A 17,068-nucleotide genomic window follows, 5' to 3' on the forward strand; every position below is an offset into this window, starting at 1 on the left:
AAGTAAAGAGAACTCAGAAATGTATTTAGTGCAGTATGACACAGTTAGAATGCCATCAATCATACATATACAGTTTTTTAAAGTAATGTCTTTGGTTATTTATTTCACAAAAATTCAATGAAAAATGGATTTAACATGTACAACTTTTCTCCAAATGCCCACAGTTGTTACCAACAGTGGAAGGAGAAAAAACCACGGTGGCTGTACATGCTGTAGATGTTTTTACCTTCTTTCTTATTTTAGAAAGTTCAGCCGTTCAGCCATGTGACTGTTGGTCGCAGTAGAGTCATTAACAACGCAGAGTAATTAACGCAGTGCAAAATTTTTTGTTTTTTATAGAATCTGCTTCAAGCACATTTTTATTTTTCACAATTTAAAAAAAAAGAGCGATATGGAAGTGATATTGATGAAATATGACAGTTTTGAGCTGAGGTATTTTTGTTCTGACCACAGACAGAACTCAAAAATGTTGTATGTGTAGAATATCTAAAGGTGTAATACCGTAACAAATGGGGGAAAAAACACAGTTGAGTTTCTTTGATTATTTATTTAACAATAAATGAAAAAAATGAATCAGCTCATAGGTGTTAATACTAAAAAAAAATGGTGACTCTATGCTATAGATACTGTACTACTCTGCACCTTAACTCTAGAAAGATGTTTCACCATGCTGGCTGTATCCTCCAATACGTTTCAGATGGAAATATTCCACTTTCTACTCCGCTAGTTTTATCTGACAGCTTCAGTTACTGTTTAGATGAAAATCTGACACAACAAATAATATAAAAGCTATTAAAATACCAACATAGTTAAAGATTAAACCAGTGGTTTTCAAGTCTGTGTGCAGTCAGAGCCACAATTCAGATGACAGCTCCGCCGCTGAGTGATTTTATTTCCCTCTAAACTTGTCATGTGGTTTCATTTCAACAAAATGGTCCAATAAGTCACCAAAATCAAACATTAGAGACGAGCTGAAAACAGATTTGACTATCAGAACTCTGTTTCCTCTTTCCTCTCCCGTGAATAACCTGACCACACCTCACATTTATCTGCCGTTTCTTCTGTATAAACTGGATGTAAAGTGGTTCAAAGCTGCAGCAGCTTCAACAGTAACAAGCTGCTGACACACTGATGCTTCACTATAATAATATAATGAGCTCTTATATAAATAATGAATCAATCAGAGACACCAGACCAGTTTTCAGTTGCGTTTCCTCTCACAAAACTCAATCTGACTGGATTATTTGTGTTTACTTTTCCCAAACGTTCTGTTGTTTTCTTTATGTATTAACATATTAGCCACGTAGGAAATTAGCTCCAGCTAGACAACTTCCACACTTTACATCTGCTGCACTGTTTATGTCTGAATAATAATGTTAATCTGGAGGGTACACTTTTAGAAGAAAACAAACTAAGAACATCCTAACATTTCACCACCCTGCTCTTTGCAATCAGTCACTGCCAGAACTGAATGAAACAGACCTTAAAGCGTCTCAAAATCAATGTCTAACAGTTAGAAAATGATATTTTAAACAGTCGTCTCACTCATAATGTGTGACTGATTGTTTTTCTTGAAGCTTAACAAGCCACATATCATATTTTCTAAAAGGGTCGTCACTCTTTAAGACGTTAGCAGTGATACAAGTTGAGTGAGTTTCTCCTCTTCTCCGACTCTTAAATATAAATTAACTATATGCAGCATTTCTTTCTTTCCTATTCCATTAGATCTAACATTTACCTGGTAACCCCCTTTAAATACACAGATACTAATGAATCTGTCAGTATGTTTTAGACAGATACTAACAATTATTTTCATTCCTGATTAATCTGCAGACCGTTTTACAACAAACTGATTCAATATTTAAGCTATAAAATGTCTCAAGAATAGTAAGAAATGCCCACTCTGTGCCTAGAGTCCTTGTTGACGTTATTAAATGTCCTGTTTTGTCCAAGCAGCAACCAGAACACAGAAATAGTCAATTTCCAGAGACACAAAACTGAGAGAACAAGCAAATCCTCAAAACAGAGAAGCTGCACATTGTTTGAAAGCGTATAATTAAGCCTAAAAAATTGAGGATAACGCATGGAAAAAGTTTCATAAAGAACTATTTTAATCCCAAAACTTGCTGACAGGTTTGAAAGTCATGTTGTCTTGATAAAAATACTTTTTCAATCTGCACAATTACACCATTTATAAGAGCCCGGATCTGTAAAAACACTAAAAGTCACGGGCTGTTCAACTAATCTGATGTTAGGTGAGCCAAATCTAAGCATGTTATGTTTCATCAAAATCACTTAATCCTACATGTCTCGTTTAAAAATGCATCAAAAACAAACTGTCTGCAGTTGCCAAGTTCTGTAAAAAACTAAAAATTCTGCACTCCTCGGCACGACCCCGAAGCCATTAATGACTCAGCTGCAACCAACAGTCACATGACAATAATTCAGAGATTTGTTTTGTCAGAACTTCATGCTGTGTTTATTCAGAGCTGAGAGGAGACGAAGCAAAGATGTACTTGATCAATGAAACAAATGTAGTGTGGCTCAAAAACTGTAAACACAGGAGCAAGTTGGAAGATACATTCAGCACGGTGAAACATTTCTAGATTTGATGGACAGAATAGTGTGAAAAACTTGGAAAAATGTACATGTTGATTCCAGGTTTTTAAATTGTTGTAAAATAATCAAAGACATTAATTTCTTGGCATCATAACTTTGTCCCGTTGCACACAAGGACAGTTTTATCTCCTTCTTGTTGTTCTGTTTCAACAGAAGTGCAGGACTTTATAATGCAGTTAAAAATTAGCCCATAGTGAGTAAAAATGTGACAGAAGCAAAAAAGCAAGTCTCTGCTTGATAAATTTATTGATAAATAAATTTCAAGCTGCAAACACAAAAAGATGTTCAGTTCAGGGAACTTAACTAAATATGAGCTTGAAATTAGGATATTTCATCAGATTCTATGTGTCTCATTTAAAAATGTACCACAAATACATCATTTTCTCTAACCAGATTCTGTAAAAAATAATAATAATAATGTCGGCTCAGCTGCGACAAACAGTCACATGACAAAAATTCAGGGACTTTTCAGTTGAACTGCAGGTTGTGTTTACACAGAACAGTTAGGAAACAAGCATGGAAGGAAATTATAAACCTAAATAATAAAATATCTATAGTACATAGAGCCTCATTTTTATGACTGATTGAAGTTCTTCAACCCTCTGATCTCCAAAACCCCGCCGGTAAATTTAAAAAGCATGTTGTCTTAAAAAATAACAACAAAACAACACAACATGATAACATTAGTCAGAGTTATAAACTGTACAAACTGAAAGATTAGCCCACAGTGAGTAAAAATGTGACAGAAGCAAAACAAACACCATGTCTCTGCTTGGATTTCTGAAGGTTCGTGAGGAAAAAACAACTAATTTCAAGCTGCAAACACACAAAAAAACATTGGAGGGAAAAGGACAAACATGTATTCAACGCTGCCTTCAAATATTCACCACAGTAAGCTAAAAAATAAATCTACAGATCATGTTTGTCACTTGCCTGGTGGTTGTCCTCAGTCATGCAGTCACATCACCAGTGACTCACTCACCGACTTCCACCCACTTTCATCAAACCGGCAATTAACGCCGAGGCACGCTGTCGTCACACAGCGAGCCCCAATCAAGCCAGAAAACAACTCCGAGCTCAGGTTGTCAGCCTTGGAAAACGGCATCCGAAAGGAAAAAACGCTCATAATCCGTGATTGGGCGAGCCGGACATCCTCATCCACGCAGGAGGAAGAACAATCCACAGACGAAAACCCCCAAAAAAGAAAGTAAAACTGCACAGAAAACACTGGAGCTCCTGTGCTGAGAGGCTCCAGTACAAAGGCTGTGACAGTCTCCACAACATCCCCCAGCAGCCTCGCTAACACTCCCCCCCCACGTCCCACAGTGGCTCCAGCACACATCCATTGCGTAAACAACACGCTGAGCTAATTTGGCTCACATGACGCCGTTCGCTGCCCTTCTTCTCCTCCCTCGGTCGCTACCGAAGTAGCGCCGATGCATCGCTGCCGTCAGCCCTCCACAGCGCTCATTAAAACTCGTCAAAGTGCACTCCAACGCTGCTATCAAGTAGTGGGAGGAGGAGTTTGCAGCAGCTCTTCAACCTGGTTTTTCCCTTAAAGTTCCCCCTAAGTGGCAGCTTTTCCCCCTCTAACTGTACACCACCATCACTTTTACACACACTTTGAAACCTGACTAATTCCACTATTCCTTTATTGACCACAAACAATCAATAGATTAATCACACAGTTCATCAACAGCTGGTCCTTTATCAAGAAAAACAGCCAAATATTACTCAGTCCAGCTTTAAAAATGCTGCCTTTTCCATTTTATATCACCAGAAATTGAAACTTTTGGGGGGGTTTTCCACTACTCGCCACACGAGATAAGAGTATTATTCAATAAACAATTAATTCAATATAAAAACAGGAACAAATTACAGGCCTAATGGAAGTTTTCTAGTGCAGCTTTCATTCTCACTCATACATTTTTTGTGTTTTTTGGCTTTAGAATCCTGCAAATGGAAAAAAACACTATGTGGCTGATTGAAGTGCTTTAACTCTCTGAACTCCAAAAAAACAGATTTGTCTTAAAAAAAAAAAAAAAACTGCCAATATAACACGACATAACGTTTGTTAGAGCTGGAAATTGCAAAAACAGAAAGAATTGTTGGATTTTCTACTTCTCAAGGACTCTTCTCATCTAAGACGTTCAGTTTAATCAGGAAACTTAACCAAATATCAAATCTGTATCAAATCAAATTCTACACGTCTCATTTAAAAATGCATGAAAAATAAACTATTCTCTCAAACCAGATTCTGTAAAAACTAAAAAATTCTGCACTTTTCAGCACAACAGGGAAGCCAATACCGGCTCAGCTGTAACCTACAGTCACATGACAAAAATTCAGGAACTTTTCGGTTGAACTGCAGACAGTGTTTACACAGAGCAGACAGGAAACAAGTATGGAAGCCAATTATAAATGTAAATAGTAAAACATCTATAGCACAAAGAGCCTTGTTTTTTTTCTAGTACTGGTAACGCCTCTGGGTACTTGGGGAAATGTTATACATGCAGATTCCAGGTTTTCTTCCATTTTTGTAAAATAAACTTTAGTTTATTATGACTTTTTGCATCTTATCTTTCCTATACTGCACAAAAGACATGTTTGAGTTTTCCCTACTTCTAGTCATATTTTTTCTGTTTCCATAGAGGTGCATGACTTTATATTGCAGTGAAAAATGAGCCCACCGTGAGCAGAAGTTTGACAGGAGCATAAAGTCGCCCAGAAACTGCTTGGAGTTCAGAGACTTAACAAGCAGTATGTAGAAAAAAAACACCCTGAAAACCCTCAAAGCATTAAAGCTGCAAGTTGTTTTATTCAAAATCCAGTTTGCTGGAAATTGGAGCCAAAAAACAGGATATGTGTCACTGCTCAAGTACTTACAGGCTGCATTGCTCATTTCCCTAAAATTCACCCAGACATTATTTATTATCTTTGCAAACTTTTGGATATCCTCTGGAATTTAAAAGGTCACATATTGGACTGTATCAAGCTAATGCAGCTCCCTGAGGGCTCCAAAAATCTTCTCATTGGACACAAAGCCATATTTACAGCATAAATAGAGCTTTTAAATACATTTCTGCAGCTGTATAGTTCATAAATAGAAACAAGGGTATTGAAACTTTACTGCTAAACCGGCTACAATCAATCGTATCAGGTTGGTCTGAATAAACTTTTCTCCTCCTTGTAAAAGCATGTCGAGTTTTAATTTGGGCTCTCACTAGTTCAACCAGTTTTATAACCCTGAGGGACAGAAAAAACTTCCTCAGGCTTTTGTTCCCAATGTCAACTGTTTGATTTTGCACTTTTTTTTCTGTTTTTTTTGGAAGGGGGAGCAGCAGCTTGCTCTAGATGAAGCTTTACTGGCCTGCAGCGTCCTGGAGGAAACAGCCCAGATTGGGGCACCAGGGGGATTAAACTGGTTAATCTCAAACATTTGTGCCCCTGTTGTCTCAGATTTTTTATTTTTTTTAAATTGATTAGCCCGTGATGGGGAGCTGAGCATCCACGTGTTGTCCTCCTGCCTTTCTCTAAACCCATCCATGCTAAAGATTTAATGGGGGATTTAGGAGATTAACTACTACTGCATGGGCTTTGGTTTTATTGCATTACTCCCTATTAGGATCTCCTCTTTTTAGACCCATCCGAGAGTTGCTGCCTCTACAATTTGTCCTCTGTTTCCAGCTCTTGTTTTAATATAGACACTGCACTCAGTGTGGCCAATTTGAGCAGCCAGATGCTCACTGAGATCAGCTAAAGTGTACGAGTTTAAACAGAAAACTGACAAAAAAAAAAAACAGATCTGCACCCCGGAGCTTTTCTTATTCCAACACACTCACTTAACATGTCCGACAAAACCTGCAGCTCTGGTGTCTCTGATATTTGCGTGAGTCCTCCCCTTATTCAAATACAGGCTTAGAGTTAGTTTGCCAACAACAGAAAGAAAGAAAAAGAATCAATATTCCTGCACAGTGACCTTCCTTCTCTATCTTTGCCTCTTGTTAGCACAAAGCATGTGATTGCCTTTGTGAAGAAACACAAGAGCATTAACATACAATGCCTTATCCAAAAAAAACAACAAGAAAAACACAAGAAATACATGGCTGCTGGGCGGTTCTTGCAAAACAATCAACGTGCCGCTACAGTGAAGAAAAAACAGCAGATATTTGACCTTTATGCCCATTTTTTGCTTTTTTTCCTCACTTGCAGAGATTTTTAGAGCAATAAAAAGTCTAAAACCTTGATTAATTCATATTTCTCATTATGGATTTAACATGGAGAAATAATCCAGTGGAATAATGCAAAGCAGATTATCCAATTATGTACGTAATTGTGCTCCTGATTGTTCAATTGTGAGCAAAACTGCAGGAAAAATGAGGTGGAGACACAAAAGAATCAAAACATGCAGCCACAGTGAAGAAAATACATCAGATATTTTACCTTCAAACCCATTTTTTTTTTGTATTTTTTTTCCTTTAAAAATGCATTTTTCCCCCACTCAAAAAGATCTTTGTAGCTAGAAAAAGTCTAAAACCATGATTAATTCATATTCCTGGTTATGGATTTAACATAGAAGAGGAATCCTGTGGAATACCGCAAAGCAGATTACCCAATTCTATGCATAATTGTTCTCCAGATTGTGGCATTTAGCGCAAAATTATAGAAAAAAACATCTGGGAGACACAAAAGAATCAATAACGTGCAGCTACAGTGGAGAAAATGCATCAGATGTTCAACTTTTATGCCAATTTTGTGCACTTTTTACTTAAAAAGTGAGTGCATTTTTTACCCACTCAAAGAGATTTTTGGCGTAAGACTAAGTCTCAAACCATGATTAATTCATATTCCTGGTTATGGATTAAACATAGAAGAGGAATCCTGTGGAATACTGCAAAGCAGATTACCCAATTCTATCCATAATTGTGCTCCAGAAAATGCCATGTAGCGCAAAATTAAAGGCAAAATGAGAAGGAGATCCAAAGGAATCAACAATGTGCAACCAGGGTGAAGAAAAACCATCAGATATTTAACCTTTACATCAAATTTTTGCTTTTTTTTTCCTTTAAGGGGGCATTTTTCCCCACTCAAAAAGATTTTTGGTGCAAGAAAAAGTCTGAAACCATGATTAATTCATAATTCTTGTTATGGATTTAACACAGAAGAGGAATAATCCAGTGGATTACTCAATCATGTGCTTAATTGTACTGCAGATTGTACAGTTTTTCACAAAATTAAAGAAAAAACAAGCAGGAGGTGCAAAAGAATCAATAAAGTGCAGCCACTGTGAAGAAAACACATCAGATATTTACTTTCATGCCCACTTTTTCCTTAAAAAGTGCAATTTCCCCCCCCCTACTTGCAGCCTCCTTTGGAATCAGAGGAAGTCTAAAACCCTGATATATGAATATTCTTCAGAATCTTATAGAATACCGCAAAGCAGATTACCCAAGTATGCGCCTACTTGTGCGCCAGATTGTTAGAATTGTGCGCAAAATTAAAGGAAAACCAGGAGAAGACGCAAAGGAATCAATAACGTGCAGCCACGGTGACGAAAAAGCATCAGATGTTTTACCTTTACGCCCATTTTTTTTCAAGTAAAAGTCTAAAAATCTTGGTTAATTCATATTCCTCTTTATGTATTTAACGTGGAGGAGGAATCATGTGGAATAACGCAGAGCAGATAACCCAATTATGCGCGTAATTGTGCTCCAGATTGTGCCATGAGGGACATTTTACGCAAAATTAAAGGGAAAACGTGGAGCGGAATCGTGCGTAATTGGAAAAGCGGTACTAATGTGATCGAATGAGGCTCGGCGTGTGTTGATAAAAGTGAAAGAGGAAACGTTAAGTGCACATAAGGAAGATGAAGCAGTGAGGGGTGTAGCCGAGCAGCAGCAGCAGCAGCAGCAGGCTGCCACTCCGGTCATGTAGTACTTTGCACACTCAAAACTGCAGCGGAAAAAAACTCCCACGGAATCGCCAAATGCACACTTTGGATTTAATTGATTGCACCTCTCGTGTGTCCATCAAAAGAAACCGAACCGGGCGCGTTAGGTGCCGGCGTTTTATTTTTTCCTCGTTCAAAGATTTTTAAGGCGCAGTTTCCCTCAGCTTTCTTGCGAACCACCGCCATGTTGAAAGTGCTTTGACATTTTGGCAGTGTCCGGTATTTTCCCATTTTTTTTATCTGTTATTTTTTACGCACCTAAAACGAGAGACGACGGGATTTTTTTCTTTAAATCCCAACATGAGTCACGTAGCGACAAAAGGTGAATTTGACAGAAGTTCGCATCAAACAGAAACAAAAACGACGTTCGGAAACGGCGTTTAAAATCTGCGTTTTTCCCGTGAAATGCGCGTCAATATCAAACGTGACTAACGGAAAACAACAAAATAAACGTTTTCTTATTGTATTTTTATATTTTTTTTAACCGGCAGCGCCACGAGACAGCAGCGTCCCCTCCGCGAGACACACTTCTTTCTCAGCAAGTTGGAGCTCGCGAGCGTGACCGATTTTTCTCCACGGAAACCGCCTCGCGAGCACTTCGTGGGAAAAATAAATAAACTCTCCGGTTGTTTATTCCGTCGACAACAAATAACGACGCGCAGCCCGACGCGTAAAAAAACCCAACAGAAAGCTTCCTCCGGTCAGAGCTGCTCTACCGGGAACCGTCACCTGTCTTACCTGGACAAGTTTTTTTCCTCCTCCGGTGGGTCTCCGTCTCTCTCCGTCTCCAGACCCCCCTCCGGTGTCTTTCTTTCCCTCCGCCTCCTCCTCGTTCGCGTGAGCCCGAGCAGAGCAGCGCGAGCGACGTCGTTCAGCTGCTGCCCCCGTTCCAATATGGCATCTCCCGTCTGCGCATGTCCAAAAAAACATCTACAGATATTTCCAAGCCAACTCCTTCATTGACCTTTCAGCGCAGCGGCGGCAACAAATATTTCCTCAGCGCTGTTATAAATAGGGGAGGAGGGGGGAAGCGAAGTTTAGCACAGCAGAAAAAAAGCTGCACGCAGCGGCACGGCGCGTTTAAAATTAATTAAATAAACATGCAAATGTTCCAACAAAAGAGTCTTTTGTTGTCGTGTGCGGCGGTAAACAAGTTACAGGATGCGCTTCATCACTCTGACCGTACATACAAACACCGAATAGACAAAGAAGAACGCAAAAATGTGAAAAATGTATGACACAAATGGTCAATATGTGCAAAACAGCGCAATTTGGAGCGAATAATCAAGATTCAAGAGATTTTGTTTGTTGCTAAGCAAATGCAAAGTGACCAGAGATTCACAAGGCTGTGCATAAACAAGACATGATTAAAAACAATCTTTAAAACAAAGTCAGAAATAATGATGAAATAATGAAACTACTGCTGGACAAAACTGAATTTAAACAGGCAGTTATTTGATCTTGCAGCACTCAGTTTTTGGAATATGATAAGAAGAGTGCAAAAAAACTTAAACATGTGCAGTATTTATGGTGCAAAAGGTCAAAATGTGCAAAAAAATGTGCAGTTTTATGGTGCAAAAAGTCAAAATGTGCAATATTTATAACGCTAAAGGTCAAAAATGTGCAAAAACAGTTTTAATGTGTGCAAAATCTATGGCGCAAAAGCTCAAAATGTGCAAAAACAGCCCAATATAGAGCAAATAATCAAGATTCAAGAGGTTTCATTTGTTGCGAAGCAAATGTAAAATGATCAGATATCCTGTGCCATAACTACAAGACACGATAAAAAGACTGTTCTTCATAAACTACAGAAAATACAGAGGAGTTAAAGAGATACTGTGAAAATTTGTAGAACTGTTGTTCCTTGACTTGATAAAACTGAAGTAAAACTGTTGTTTCTAAAGTCTTTACAGACAGTTATTTGATCCTGCAGCTCTCCATTTTGGGATTACGCAAAGAAGAGTGCAAAAAAACTTAAGTATGTGCAATATTTACGGTGCAAAACCAGTACAAAATTGCAATACAGAACAAATAATCAAGATTCAAGATGTTTTATTTGTTGCTAAGCAAATGTAAAATGACCAGAGATCCAGATGACTGTGCAAAAACAGTAAGACATGATTTAAAGCAAAATCTGTAAAAGAAAAATAGATTTATTTTTAACAGACTGTGAAATTGCTGTGGCCAGGCTGCATAAAACTCCTAATCTTTTGAGTGTTTATATGCAGTTATTTGATCCTGCAGCTCCCAATATTTGGTATATGCTAAGAAGAGTGCAAAACAGCATAAATGTACAAATTTTATGGTGCAAAGGGTCCAAATGTGCAAAAACAGTGATCCATAAGGCTGTGCAAAAACAAGAAGACATGATCAAAAGTAAACATTTCCTAAAAGAAAGTTGTTTGATGCTGCAGCTCCCAACTTTGAAAATACAAAATGACTTTTTTTCCTCTAAAAACATCCCTTAAGCAACAGAAAAACTCATAAATAAGGAGAAGCAAAGATGTTGTGAAGCAACTGGATAAAAGTCTAGCCTACTAAAAAGCTTAAACGTGCAATATTTATGGTGCAAAAGGTCAAGATGTGCAAAAACGGCGCAAGATTTCATTGCATATTTACGTCAAAATGGTGCAATTAACCAAGATTCAGGATAATTTTTTGTCACTTTGCAAATGTAAATAACTTTTTCACAGAAAGACTGGACAAAAACATTGTCATAAATATCATAAACAACGAGGAATAAATAGACTGTGGAAACTACAGTTCATGACTTGATAAAAGTGAATCAAAACTGTTGTTTTTTTAGTGTTTGCAGACACTTATTTGACGTTGTAGCTCCCAGTTTTTTGAATATGCAAAGAAAAGTTAAAAGGTGCCCAACATTTATTGTGCAAAAGGTCAAGATGTGCAAAAACAGAGCAAGATTTCATCCCATTTTTACTTCAATATGGTGCAATAAACCAAGATTCAAGAGGTCTTATTTGTTCCATTTTACAGTATGGGCAATAAAATGCCAACTTCTACAAAAAGACATGATGAAAACCTTCCTTAAAATCAGAAAAAACATAAATATGGAGGAGTTATGAGGCTGTTAAAATCTAAAACTGGATTAAAACTCATTTTCAGGTGTTTACAGGCAGTTATTTGATGCTGCAGCTCCCAGTTTTTCTCTATTTGTAGGTACAGTTTTGTGATTTATGACCAGAAAGATAAACTATCTCTTCTTCTATCATCTATAAAAGTTTTTATAATTTCCAGGAAGGGTAAACAACAAACTGTCCCTTCTTCCTTGTTTAAATCAGCCCCATATGTGCGTAAATACGCCCAAAAGGTCAATCATTTATCACCTTTTAGGCTTTTTTTAGGCAGTTTTTTCTTATTTTTTTCTCCTCCAAACAGCTCTTGTGAAATGTTCTTTACGTGTCATTAATCCAGATTTGAACTCTTATCAAAGTCAACACTATCCTCTAGTGGTCGGAGCGCATCGCGTCGCTTTTCTCTGGCAGGCGTTCATGCGTTTAGCTCAAAGGTTGGCGCATATTTCCATAAAGTTCTCCAGACAGTCAGATATTAACACCGCAGACAAACCGAGCAGGTCAAGGTGACACAGAAAGACAGACAGACGTTAGTTTGGTGAAGGTTTTATTGCGCTGAACTTTCAGACAGGCTGTTTTTAGCGACAGAAAGCGAAAGTTGCGCAGCTCCGAGATTATAAAACGATGTTGTTTCCAAAACAGGCTTCAGTGAAATGAAAGCAGCTTCCTGTTTAAGTGTGGAGCTTCACTGTCGGCCTTTAGGAGAAGAAAAGTAGCAAACAAATAGCTGAGTGAAAGTGGCTCGATTAATTACGCAGCACATTTTGGGAATCCCCTGAAATAAAAACGATAAAAAGTCCCCTGATTTTTGTCCAAAACTTCATAAAACGAAAATACAACAAAGTTCTCACTGGGAACATGTGAATTTAACACATTTAACAGGGTGTTTGTGCAGTTTTAGCAAGAAAAAAAAACAACAAATGTGATTGTTATTAATATTTGTGCCATGTTTCTTACCTCAGACTGCTTGGACGTCAAGATTTAAAGACTCTTTAATACGGTGGCCGAGAGGTGCAAACCAAATTTACATAATGCAAAACACTTTTACAACCTCCAAGACAAATTTACAAGCGACAAAACACTTTTACAAGTCCAAAAACACTTTTACAAATCCAAATCCAAAATTTACATAATGCAAAACACTTTTACAACCTCCAAGACAAATTTACAAGCGACAAAACACTTTTACAAGTCCAAATGTAACCGGAAAGGGAATGTCCCAACTCCGGGGTTGAAGCGGAAGTGACGACGAGGAGCGGCTAATGCACTCTGTCGGTCTGATCTGCGCCATTTAAACACTCTAAAGACCGACCACACGAAAAACAAAACCGCGTCAATCGGTTCATATGTTCCCCACAAAACGGGCAAAACATCACCCGCTCGCTGTCCGTTGCATTAGCCGCTCCTCGTCGTCACTTCCGCTTCAACCCCGGAGTTGGGACATTCCCTTTCCGGTTACATTTGGACTTGTAAAAGTGTTTTCCATTATGTAAATCTGGTTTGCACCTCTCGGCCACCGTACTTAACCTTCAGTTGATATTTCTGAACTGAGTTCTTTGAAAACAGAACAGGATCTTTGATAAAGTGCATCTTTAAAATGGGAAGAGTTAAACTTCTGCAAATAATGTGATTAAAATGTGAGTAACCTAAAACTTTCCTGCTTCAACAACTAAAAACCATGAGCTGCAAAGTGTAGAAGGATGTGAGCTTTTTAGAAAGAACTTATTTCACTCAATTTTGTACATTTTTGTGTTCTTTTCATGTGATATCATACTTACTTTCACACATCTACATCTCAGAAAACCTTAAAATTAAACAATAAACTTAGGATAGATTCCTCTTCAGCTACGAGAAACTATGAGAAATGCAAAATAAATAAATCCATTTAAAAATAAAATCATAGAATGCTGAAAAACTGTAAAAACTGTGGAAATATCTGTAAAAATAATTAGTTTTTTTCTAGATTTAAATATGTAAAACTCAGTATTTTTAGTTTATTAATATTATTTTATAAGTAAATTTGTATTTTTTTATAATCAACATGTAAATTAATACTTTTTTCCTGTGATTTCACCAGATATTATCTGTAGTTAAATCAAACGGAAGAAAATCTGTCAACTAACAGTTAAATTAAAGTTCTTCACCATCTCCCAATATTTAATATGCAGCATTTTCCTTTCAAAAAACATCAAATATCTGTAAAATACTCATTTTTGTTGCTTTAAATAAAGTTAATAATGTGTAATTTTGCAGTCAAACGTTGTAAAAGAGTCCATCAGTGTTTGGGAAAATACAGACTTTTGGCATTACAGTTTTGACCTGCTTTTTAAGGGATAACATGTAAATTAATACCTTTTCATTGTGATTTGAGTGATTCTTATCTGCAATTGAACAAAACTGGGTAAAAAAAACTGTAATACGACAGTAAATTGTTTAAAAAAATGACAGTTTAAAAGTGTTAAAGTGTTTTTTTTTTCAGTACATAAAGATAAATGAGATTCTAGTAACTTCACCTACAGCTTAAATACACGTTTACAGTATACACCGGTAATGCTGAGCTCCAGTAAAAAGCAAATAAACTGCTATTTTGGGAAGATAAGTTAAAAAAAAAATCTCCCAAAAAGGAGAAGTTTTATTGCTTTTTACTGGAGCTCTTGGGATTCCAATGACCAGGATGAGTGAGAAACTCAACAAAAATCTTTAATGTGCTTAATTTTACCAAAACACAACAGAAATTTCCTTCGTGCGTTCACAGATTTCTGACAAATTTACGCATTATAACAAATAGCGACAAGATCGGGCGTAATCGTGATAACCACTTTACTCTGAAACGTGTGGCGGTGCACGTTGTGTGTGTTTACATGCGGCGGATCTGATTCATGAAGACACAAAGGACTCGTGAAGAGACGCAGGAGAGGCGGCGGCTCTCTGCTTCTGCGACTGGAGCCGCTCGTAGAACAGATGGTTGAAGCTGCGCCATTAATCTGCCACAGAAGAAGCTTTTCCAAGCGCGCGGGAGAAAGGATTATGCCTTTACACCAAAATACACACACACACGCACACACACACACACACACACACACACACACACACACACACACACACACACACACACACACACACACACACACACACACACGTATTGACACGTGCGACTCGTACATGAATCGGCAGCAGCAGACCGTTTTTGTTTCGTTTTGGCGACACTTAAAATTCTCCAAATCACCAAACGGCAATCAGGCCTTTATGTGCGGTTATTGTTTGTAAAATAAAGCTTTTATTTGCTTAATTATGCTACTATGGTTGCTTTACTATGTCTAGCCAGCCACACCTGAGAGGAATCACCTGGTGGTAGATATTTGGCAAAAAATCTACCAAAATTGATGCGTAAAACAGTCTCCGAGGAGAATGAGTGGACAAGAAGGTGCAGCAGATTTTTTACTAATTGGGTCAGTTTAGCAGTAAAAAAAAAAAAAAAAAAAAAAGATATGTAATGAACAAGTCTGTTGGTTTATTAACAATCTCATGCCGCAATATGAATAAATATAAGGATTTGCAGTGTTTAGCTCACATTCTTATAAAAAATGTTATGTTTTATGTAAATCTGTTGATATTCTTTGCGTAAAATCCACATTTTTACCTTATTATGTGCATTCTATTGACAGGGGGACTCATTCTTCACGGTTTTTGTCCACTTTGTCTGTTAACTCAATAGTCTTCTAAGCTAATTAACAGGCTGGTCTGTCTGTGTTGGTTCTGTGTCCACCTGAGGCTACAGGTAAGGATGTAAACTGGCACGCAGCTGCTGTATTTATAATCAGGAATCCCACAACCTCCCTGCCTCTCATTATTGTGATTATATGCGAATATCATCTCGCATCTTTGCTCAGAATGACTTAAATCTCTTTAAAAGTGTTTAATTCAAGATTTTCTTTGTTACAGACACAATAAACACTGATTTGCCTCTTGGGCTCGTTGCGCGTCACCTGGTGTCATTTGGCTCAAAGCGGAAAACGTCTGGAGCGGCCTCGTGCACGTTCAAGGAATTTGCTGCGGACCCGCATCCAATTAGCCGCACAACAACAGGAAGTGTACACACAACCCTCTCCAAAATAAAAGAAATGTGGCGTAAGCAAAAGCTGTAACTAAATGCGCAACCTGGCATCTTCAAAACAAAATGAGAAACTTTCAGAAAACCTCTTTCATGCTTTTATTACCTGTAGAGAGACTCACTATAATGCACTCAGTAGACATTTACAACTCATACAAAATGCTGCTGCTAGTCTGTAAGTCTGTGAATAATCTGGAACCAAAATATATCAGATTTGTTAGTGGAGCCCGGAGTTCAGAGCAGCTGAAGGTCAGAGGGCGTTCAGTCATAATGCTGCTCAGCTTGGAGCTTAGATTTGCCCCAAATACAGGACGAAGATAGGTGGTTTCTCTGCTGCTTGTAGCTGATCAGTGTTGTTATAAAGTCTGGCATAAACTGCCTGTACTTCTATTAAACTAGTTTGCAATTTGTTCACCTAATTACCTATTTTTTTATTTCATTTTGTACTGTTACATGCTTTACAAAAAATGTTTTACTGAATTACTTGCTAAAATTATGACCTTTGTTTAACTTGTCTGTACAGTTTTTAAGTAATCTAATTTTATAATATTTTATTCTGCTCTACTTTGTATTTTACCTATGTTTTTATTATTATTATTATTATTATTATTATTATTATTATTATTATTATTATTATTATTATTATTATTATTATTATTATTATTATCATTATTATTTGCATTGAACTGAAAAGCCTTTTGAATAACCTCACTGCATGATAAGGTGTTATATAAATAAACTTGCTTGCATTCAGGGATTTTTAAAAAAATCTTTTTCTATAATTTTAGTAAATCTTTTTTACTAAAATTTGCTTGCACTTTATTCTACTCTGCTTATTCTTTTGCATTTTACCTAATTTTATTTTATTTTATTCACCACTTTGTATGATCAGCTGCTGTATAAATAAACTGGTTGGCTTTCAGGTATTTTTATTTTATTTTATGCTTTATCTTTTTTTTACTGTTTTAGTAAATTATTTGATCAAATTTGCACCTTATTTAACTTTTCCTGCACAGTTTTTGATTTATCTAATTTTATAATATTTGATCCTGGTGTATTTTGGATTTTCTCTAATGTTTCACCTCTTTTTTCCTCTACATTTGCCTGTAAAGTCCTTTGAATAACCTCCTTTTATGAAAAGATCTTATATAAATAAACTTGCTGACTTACAGGGATTTGCAGAAACAAATAATGAGACACTGTGCCATCCTTTGCAAACAAAAAAAGAGTCCCAAATGTAGGGCTTAAATGACATCAAACTGTGTAATGTTTACAGGACGTGATGTGAATTAA

General features: G+C 37.1%; 1 protein-coding gene across 2 annotated transcripts in view; it reads right to left on the minus strand.

The window, feature by feature from the left end:
* sfmbt2 (Scm like with four mbt domains 2) overlaps nucleotides 1–9,466 on the minus strand; it is a 77,371-nt gene extending 67,905 nt beyond the window's left edge. For both annotated transcript variants that reach the window (XM_023278460.3, XM_023278459.3), the window contains exon 1: nucleotides 9,308–9,466. The gene's annotated coding sequence lies outside the window, so the exon portion shown is untranslated. The remainder of the gene's footprint in view (nucleotides 1–9,307) is intronic.
* Nucleotides 9,467–17,068: the final 7,602 nt, after the last annotated feature.

Source organism: Amphiprion ocellaris, chromosome 21 (genome assembly GCF_022539595.1).
Source record: "Amphiprion ocellaris isolate individual 3 ecotype Okinawa chromosome 21, ASM2253959v1, whole genome shotgun sequence".
NCBI classification, from domain to species: Eukaryota; Metazoa; Chordata; class Actinopteri; family Pomacentridae; genus Amphiprion; species Amphiprion ocellaris.